An 8,400-nucleotide genomic window follows, 5' to 3' on the forward strand; every position below is an offset into this window, starting at 1 on the left:
CCTTGCCGCAGTAACTGCGTGATCAGCAACATGTTAAGATATTTAAAACATCAATAGTGCGAGCCATGCAGAGTGCAATGCATGGACTAATTGCAACAGTTACTGCTATACTGTTACTCCTAGGAACTGAATTATCAGGAGGAATTTGGTCAACTAACCTTAACCAAGGTAAAGAAAAATGAAAGAAACCAATAAAAAACATTTAATTTCCTATATTCAGAAAACTGATAATTTAAATGCTGACAAATTTTACCCAGACTTTAATTATTCCACAATGTCTAAATGCAATATTTACGTTTCTGGCCACAACAAAATGGTTCAAATGGCTATGAGCACTATGGGACTTAACATCTGCGGTCATCAGTTCCCTAGAACTTAGAACTACTTAAACCTAAGGACATCACACACATCCATGCACGAGGCAGTATTCGAACCTGCGACCGTAGCGGTCACGTGGTTCCGGACTGCAGCGCCTAGAACCCTTCGGCCACTCCGGCCGGTGCCACATCAAAGATACGAATATTACTCTGACTGTATCCATACACAAATCTGACAAAAGCCTCCAGAGCACAAGCAACCTACAACCACGTGCTGCGAAAAGGCAGATTACAGGTTGCGACCGACTCAGAGTTCGTGTATGCACACAGCAGAATCATAGACGTCCTACTTTCAAGGAGAAGAAGGTTTACGTAATTTATGCACTTTTCAACAAAACTATTATACGTTATTTACTTGGGTTACGTTGTTAATTCACCTCAACTGGAGCAAGACTTACTGTTAATACTGACGACATATTCAGACGCACGGGATTTCTTCTACAGCGCAGATATATTTTTCCTTGCATATATGTTAGCTTTTTTACAATGATATTTGAAAACAGTTTTGATCTGATAATCTTCTTATCACTAAATACGTAACTCTAAAAACATGCAGCTAACTCTTGTTGCCTTGCTTGCATTTGGATCGTGCATTGCATTTTTGGAATTCAGTCATAGCAGTAAGCAAAATCTATCTTTCTACCCCACTGCTTCCAGTATTCACTGAACTTTAGTTTATCTTGTTTCCATGTCAGTATTCCTTCATTAGCGTTATAGTCGCTTCCATTTTCCATTTGCGTTGGGAACACCTTCATTTACGGATTTTATGAACGCGTGTTTGATCTTCATACAGCCATTTCTAACCTGTTACTTAACTTATATTTCAACTACTTTTTTGCCTTGTATTCAGGCGCTATATAACGCTCGTTTCCTTTCGTTCACTATACCGTTGGATCGATAAGCTAGCATATTTCTTCTTTGTGTGCTGCTTGTGATGCTCTCGGCTTCTTAACGCTGCTTCACCAATAGTATTAGTTCTTATTTTAAATATTTTTCGTATGACCATAATTTCATTTATTAGCTTCATATTCTGGTTAAAGGTATTTTGAATTCATTACATTGTTGAAATACACGTCAGAACTGATATCTTAGTAATGCCTACTTCTTTTGGTAGTTCTAATTCTCTTCACTAAGAAAAATGACCCTATATTGTCAGCCTTCATATCCCCGTCAGGAGATTTCTAACGAACCACTTAATAATTGACATAGTTAGCTGCGACTGTTCGTTAAATGTATGTGACTGTGGTCCGATCCATAAACTTCAATTGTCCTGCTATCCCTGAAGTTTAGCTTCTAATGACCTAGGCGTCAAACTAAGTTCATCTTTGACTAAACGTCACTCTTTTTCTTCAGCTAATGTGCCTATTTAGCATGTCAAGGGCAACGGATATGGAAGAATTCGACATGACTGCACAAATCCTTCAAGGAAATCTATTATCACTGTGTCCCATAGGCGAGCTAAAGTATAGAACTGTCATTCCATGAGACACATGCCCCACTTGTTGTACGATTTGAACTTGGTCCGTAAATAAAATTATAGTTTCCGATGATTCCCGCCACATTCTATATTTATTTCTCTCAGCATAAAAACATGTGCACACTAAAGGGTCTTGTTCTCTAACACAAATGTTGAAGAAAATTGTAAGATAGCTAGGTTACAGAAGTAAATTGTGCTTCTAGTGACTGAAAACTGGCTGCTTGTACAGAAATAAAAGATAACTCGCTCTTTCCCATCAATGGAAACTTGCGACTATGACCTACAAATATAGTGACCTCTTTCCCATCAATGGAAACTGGCGACTATGACCTACAAATATAGTGACACTATCTATCTTCGAACTTCGTAATTACTACCATAAATTGTTTTCACTTTTATTTAAATCTCTTCTGGTGCCATAGTGAGGGATGAGTCGATAAATGTGGAGATGCGAAGGGCCCAGTGTGATGAAATGTTACACACCTGTTCGCGCGCTGTACAGGGCTAGTAGACGCGGGCCTGTTGTGTAACGGGCTTTTCGAGTGTTTAGGCAAATGCATATTCGAAGATACGGGAGCAGAATGGTTAGCTTTTGGTTACTTTAAATCATTGCAAGTGATGTCCGGAATCATTTCTGAACCATCTTTGTTCTTTCCTTTTTATTATACTGCATCGACAATTTTTACTTTTTTCAATAGCCACTTTTTATGTAAATCGTAAATTCCTTTGTGAATCGTCAACCTACCTATCTCTGCTTACCCTTCGCACCTGAACAATCACTTTACAGGTGCAAGAACTACAATTACATCAGGGATAGCACCCTAACGCAGTTAGAGAAATGACTTGCATGCAGTAAGCGCCGACTGACTTGAGACAAAGAATGGGACTTGTACACAACGGTCGTCGCACAAAGAGTACCTCAACTCAGTGATTAAGGCTTCCTTTCCCTATGCATCGGGCATCCCGTCGCAATTTTCTGTGCCTGTGGCAATTTTTGTGCCCCATGAAACATGGCGATCTAAGGTAGAAATGTGAGATGATTTCTTCTGTCACTGGCAGCGAAGAGACGGCTCCGGATGGTATGTTGGTCACTGATAGTTGGAGTCCTATTACTGGTCTTCCGCTGTTGAATTCCGCAGTAATCATTGACAGTCTCTCATCCTTTTCAGTTTCCCTGTGGCTTTTGGATACTAGTGTATATTGTACGTGTACCAGTCAGTCGATCAACGGTAATAGGTCAAAATAACAGCTGCCAGTTTATGTGATTCCTTCTACTGGTTAATTTTGAGGAACAAATTAGAGTGAATAATCTTCGAAGAAAACCTAAATCCCTGATCGAAGTAAGAGACTCTGAAAGCTTATAACTAGCCTGTGCAGGGTTGCTTACGCCTTTGTCTTTGTTTCTGGTCATCTGTCTTCTGTGAGCCACCGTAACTGAGTGACTAGCGCAACGGCTTGTCACGCCGGGGGGCCCTGTTTGATTCCCGGCTGGGTTGGAGATTTTTCTCCGGGCGATTAGGTGTACCCGCCGTGAGGCCCTCGCCACACGACATTTCATTTTCATCAGTCTTCTGTTTGGTCTGATGCGGCCCACCGCGAATTAAGTGCAGAAACTGCGTCCTACGTCCTCATTTTCTGGATGTATTCCAGTCTCTGTCTTTCTTTACATCAAGTCTCCTCAAACACGGGAAATCGCGCGAGTTTAAAAGGAGGTGCTGAAAGTGTTTGCACGGTGCACCTGTCTAGCTCAGCTTAATTCGCCTACACTCGGCCTGCATGGTGAAGCCGTGGTGCGCTGCCGAGGGCGTTAACAGACGCCTTATTCAACAACGAAATAGATAAACGCAAGAAGTTTACTAGAATAATGGAACAATCTGCTCCGGAAAAAGCCACGATTTCTCGAAGTCCACTTAAACAGGAGTGAGAACTTCCGTATCTTTTTGTTAGTTGTAACTATAAGGCCGAATGCCTAATCTTCATTACAGTAATTACGTGTGTAAGAAAATTGTCTGTTGTAAAACACTACACCAAATTGCAATCAGAAAAGAATGGTGAAATTTTACCGGGCGCCAGGGAAGAAGAATTAAGGAATTTACAAACTCTTGCAGTAGTAAATTCTGTATCCCCTAACGAGGTTGGTACAGTATCTTAGCATGTTTATTTTGATTGAATGTCCTGAGAAACAAACTGAAGTTTGTTCACATACGTCGCAGTCGTGTATTCCTCTTCGTTTTCGCTTGTATTATTCCTACCACAATCTATCTTCCCCAATATAGGGCGAACGCACAGTTATAAAATGGATCTATGTTTATCAAGAGCTGGGAAGACGTTTGTGGGAAGGCCATTAGCAAGGAGTAACTTGCTGGACGTAGTAGAGACAATGAATCCGACATTAGCTCCCACTACACCAGAATACCACTTCCCAGTACGACACTATCACGGCAAAGTAGCGGCTTTTCCGGGAATCTGTATGAACAATTGGCACCCAAAATTAAAAACCTTCTGTCGTACACCATCACACTTGACGAGTCCACGGACGTTAGCGACACAGCTCAGTTAGCCATTTTTTTGCGTGATGAGGACGACGACCTACATGTAAAAGAAGAGCTCCTGGATATGATTTCCATGAAGGACACTGCAAAAGAGGCGTGTATTTTAGAAGCGGTCGAAACAGTAGATGAATGAATAGGACTCACTTGGGGAAAGCTGTTGTCCATAAACACAGAAGGGGCCTTTGCAATGCGGGGCAAAGTAAAAGAACTTATTGGCCAATTGCACAGGAAGCTTAACGTGCCGAATTTACGTACAGTCATTGTTTGAAATACCATAATGATCTTGGCGAAGAAGTTATCGGTTATCAAGACGGTGTTAAAGTAGTGGTGCGTATCATGAACTACATTCGTTTTCACGGGTTCATTTACCATCAGTTCAAAGAATTTTTGATTTCGTTTGAAGAGGGATGTCCAGAAATCCCTTACCATGATGAGTCAAATTGACTGAGCCCAGAAAAAGTGATTTTCCGAGTTTTTCAATAACGGTCAGTTTTTGAGGATAAAGGCCCGGGGACACTTCTGCAGTACGCTCGATCGGGAGCTGACCCAGGATCTTTGCAGACATTATGGCTCTCCGAAATCATTTAAGACTGAAACTCCTAATCGAAAATAATCTCATCAGTGATATGATTGGCAAAATAAAACCTTTCCAACGCAAACTTCAGCTCATCAAAAACAACATTTCAGATAAAAGTATAGCAACATTTACCTGAGCTACGTAAACGATATATAAATTTTACTTTCAATATGACATCCCATTTTTAAAAATGCTTTATGCAAAACATTACGATGGTTTCATTTGACAGCATCTGCGCGGGAAAGATAGTGCTTTGAAAAATACGTCGAGGTGCTTTAATCCTTTGAAAATGCATTTAGCAAACGATCCCAGCTAAATGTACCGGTATATCACTAACGGGAAAATGAAGTCGATTTTGTTAAATGTACAAGTGTAACATCGCATTAAAAACAATAGCCCACAGTAACTGTTTATTAAAACATATCGCCCTTTAGTACTTTAATGCAACTCTATACCGTGAAGTCTCAAACAAAACTGGTATAGGCATGCGTATTCAAATACAGAGATATGTAAACAGCAGAATATAGCGCTGCGGTCGGCAACGCCTATATAAAACAACAAGTGTCTGGCTCAGATGTTAGATCGGTTACTGCTGCTACAATGGCAGGTTATGAAGATTTAAGAGTTGGAACGTGGTGTTATAGTCGGCGCACGAGTGGTGAGACAGCACCTTCGAGGTAGCGATGAAGTGTGGATTTTCCCGTACGATCATTTCACGAGTGTACCGTGAATATCAGGAATCCAGTAAAACATCAAATCACCAACATCGCTGCAGCCGGAAAGAGATCCTGCAAGAACGGGACCAACGATGACTGAAGAGAATCATTCAACGTGACAGAAGTGCAACCCTTCCGCAAATTGCTGCTGATTTCAATACTGGGCCATCAACAAGTGTCAGTGTGCGAAACATTCAACAAAACATCATCGATACGGGCTTTCGGAGATGAAGGCCCACTCGTATACCCTTGATGACACAAATCTTTACGCCTCGCTTAGGCCCGTCAACACAGGCATTGGACTGTTGATGACTGGAAGCATGTCACCTGGTCGGACGAGTCTCGTTCCAAATTGCATCGAGCGGAAGGACGTGTACGAGTATGGAGACAACCTCATGAATCCATGGACCCTGCATGTCAGCAGGGGAAGGTTCAAGCTGGTGGAGTTTATGTAATAGTGTCGGGTGTGTGCAGTACGGGAGATATGATACCCTTGATACGTCCAGATACGACTCTTTCAGGTGACATGTACGTAAGTATACTGTCTGATCACCTGCATCCATTCATGTCCATTGTGCATACCGATGGTCTTGGGAAAATCCAGCAGGACCATGCTACACCACACACGTCCAGAATTGCTACAGAGTGCCTCCAGGAACACTCCTCTAAGTTTAAGCACTTCCGCTGCCCGTCAAACTCCCCAGACATGAATATTATTGAGCATATCTGGGATAGAACTACCGACAACCTTGGGAAAGCCAGCCCTGACAAAGTCTACCATCTCGTGAGCAAGATGTATGAGACAGCCGAAATACCCTCACACTTTAATAATAATATAATAATCCCAATCCCAAAGAAAGCAGGTGTTAATAAGTGTGAAAATTAGCGTAAAAAGTCACAGCTGCAGAATTATGACACAAATTCTTTACAGACGAATGGAAAAACTGGTAGAAGCCGACCTTGGGGAAGATCAGTTCGGATTCCATAGAAATGCTAGAACACGTGAGGCAATACTGACCCTTCGACGTATCTCAGAAGATAGGTTAAGAAAAGACAAACCTACGTTTGTAGCATTTGTAGACTTGGAGAAGGCTTTCGACAGTATTGACTGGAATACTCTCTTTCATATTCTGAAGGTGTCAGGGGTCAAATAAAGAGAGCGAAAGGCTATTTACAATTTGTACAGAAACCAGATGGCAGTTATAAGAGTCGAGGGGCATGAAAGAGAAGCAGTGGTTGGGTAGGGAGTGAGACAGGGTTGTAGCCTATCCCAGATGTTATTCAATCTGTATATTGAGTTAGCAGTAAAGGAAATAAAAGAAAAATTTGGAGTAGGAATTAAAATCCATGGAGAAGAAACAAAAATGTCTGAGGTTTGCCGATGACATCGTAATTCTGCCACAGACAGCAAGGGGCCTGGAAGAGCAGTTGAACGGAATGGGCAGTGTCGTAAATGGAGGATATAAGATGAACATCAACAAAAGCTAAACGAGGATAATGGAATGTAGTCTAATTAAATCAGGTGACGCTGAGGGAATTACACTAGCAAATGAGACACTTAAAGTAGTAGATGAGTTTTGCTGTTTGAGGAGCAAAATAACTGATGATGGTCGAAGTAGAGAGGATATAAACTGTAGACTGGCAATGGCAAGAAAAGCGTTTCTGAAGAAGAGTATAGATTTAAGTATCAGGAAGTCTTTAGTAAAATTATTTGTATGGAGTGTAGGTATGTGTGGACGTGAAACATGGACGATAAATAGTTTACACAAGAAGAGAATAGAAACTTTCGAAATGTGGTGCTACAGAAGAATGCTGAAGATTTGATGGGTAGATCATGCACCTAATGAGGAGGTACTGAATAGGATTGAGGAGAGGAGGAATTTGTGGCACAACTTGACTAGAAGGGATCGGTTGGTGGGACATGTTCTGAGGCATCAGAGAAACACCAATTTAGTATTGGAGGGCAGTGCGGAGGGTAAAAATCGTAGAGGGAGACCAAGAGATGAATACACGAAGCAGATTCAGAATGATGTACGCTGCAGTAGTTACTTGGAGATGAAGAAGCTTGCACAGGATAGAGTAGCTGCATCAAACCAGTCTCTCGACTAAAGACCATAACATCAACATCTGGGGTGCACTGCAACGTGCTGTTCAGAAGAGATCTCCGCCCACTCGTACTCTTAAGGAATTATGGACAGCCCTGCAGGATCCATGGTTTTAATTCCTTCCAACACTACTTCAGTCATTAGTGAGCGCATGCCACTTCGTACTGTGGTACTTACGTGTGCTCGAGGGGGCCTACACCATTAGGCAGGTGTACCAGTTTCTTCGGCCCTTCACTGTATATTATTTACATTTATTAACGTTTGATTTTGTTTTTGTTATAGGAAATTACTAATCTGCAGCCAGTGCTTGATGTGTTTGGAAAGCCCTTTTCGATAGCAATAGAAAGTGCGCCTCTTGACTGACGTTTGGAAATATTCTGTTTGCAAACCGATGATCACCGAAAGGATTTATTTTACCAGCACAAAGGTTTGCTCGAGTTCTACCAGAATTTAGTGAAGGATGAACTGCCTAAGTTATAGAGAGACGAAGCAAAGATTATCTATGCGTTTGATTACTACCTGTTAAGTGAAAGGTTTTTTCTGTTTTGTCTTGAACGGAAACTAGATTGCCTTCAAGCATTTCTGACTCATCATCA

The sequence above is a fragment of the Schistocerca piceifrons genome, chromosome 2, assembly GCF_021461385.2.
Source record: "Schistocerca piceifrons isolate TAMUIC-IGC-003096 chromosome 2, iqSchPice1.1, whole genome shotgun sequence".
In the NCBI taxonomy this organism is placed as follows: domain Eukaryota; kingdom Metazoa; phylum Arthropoda; class Insecta; order Orthoptera; family Acrididae; genus Schistocerca; species Schistocerca piceifrons.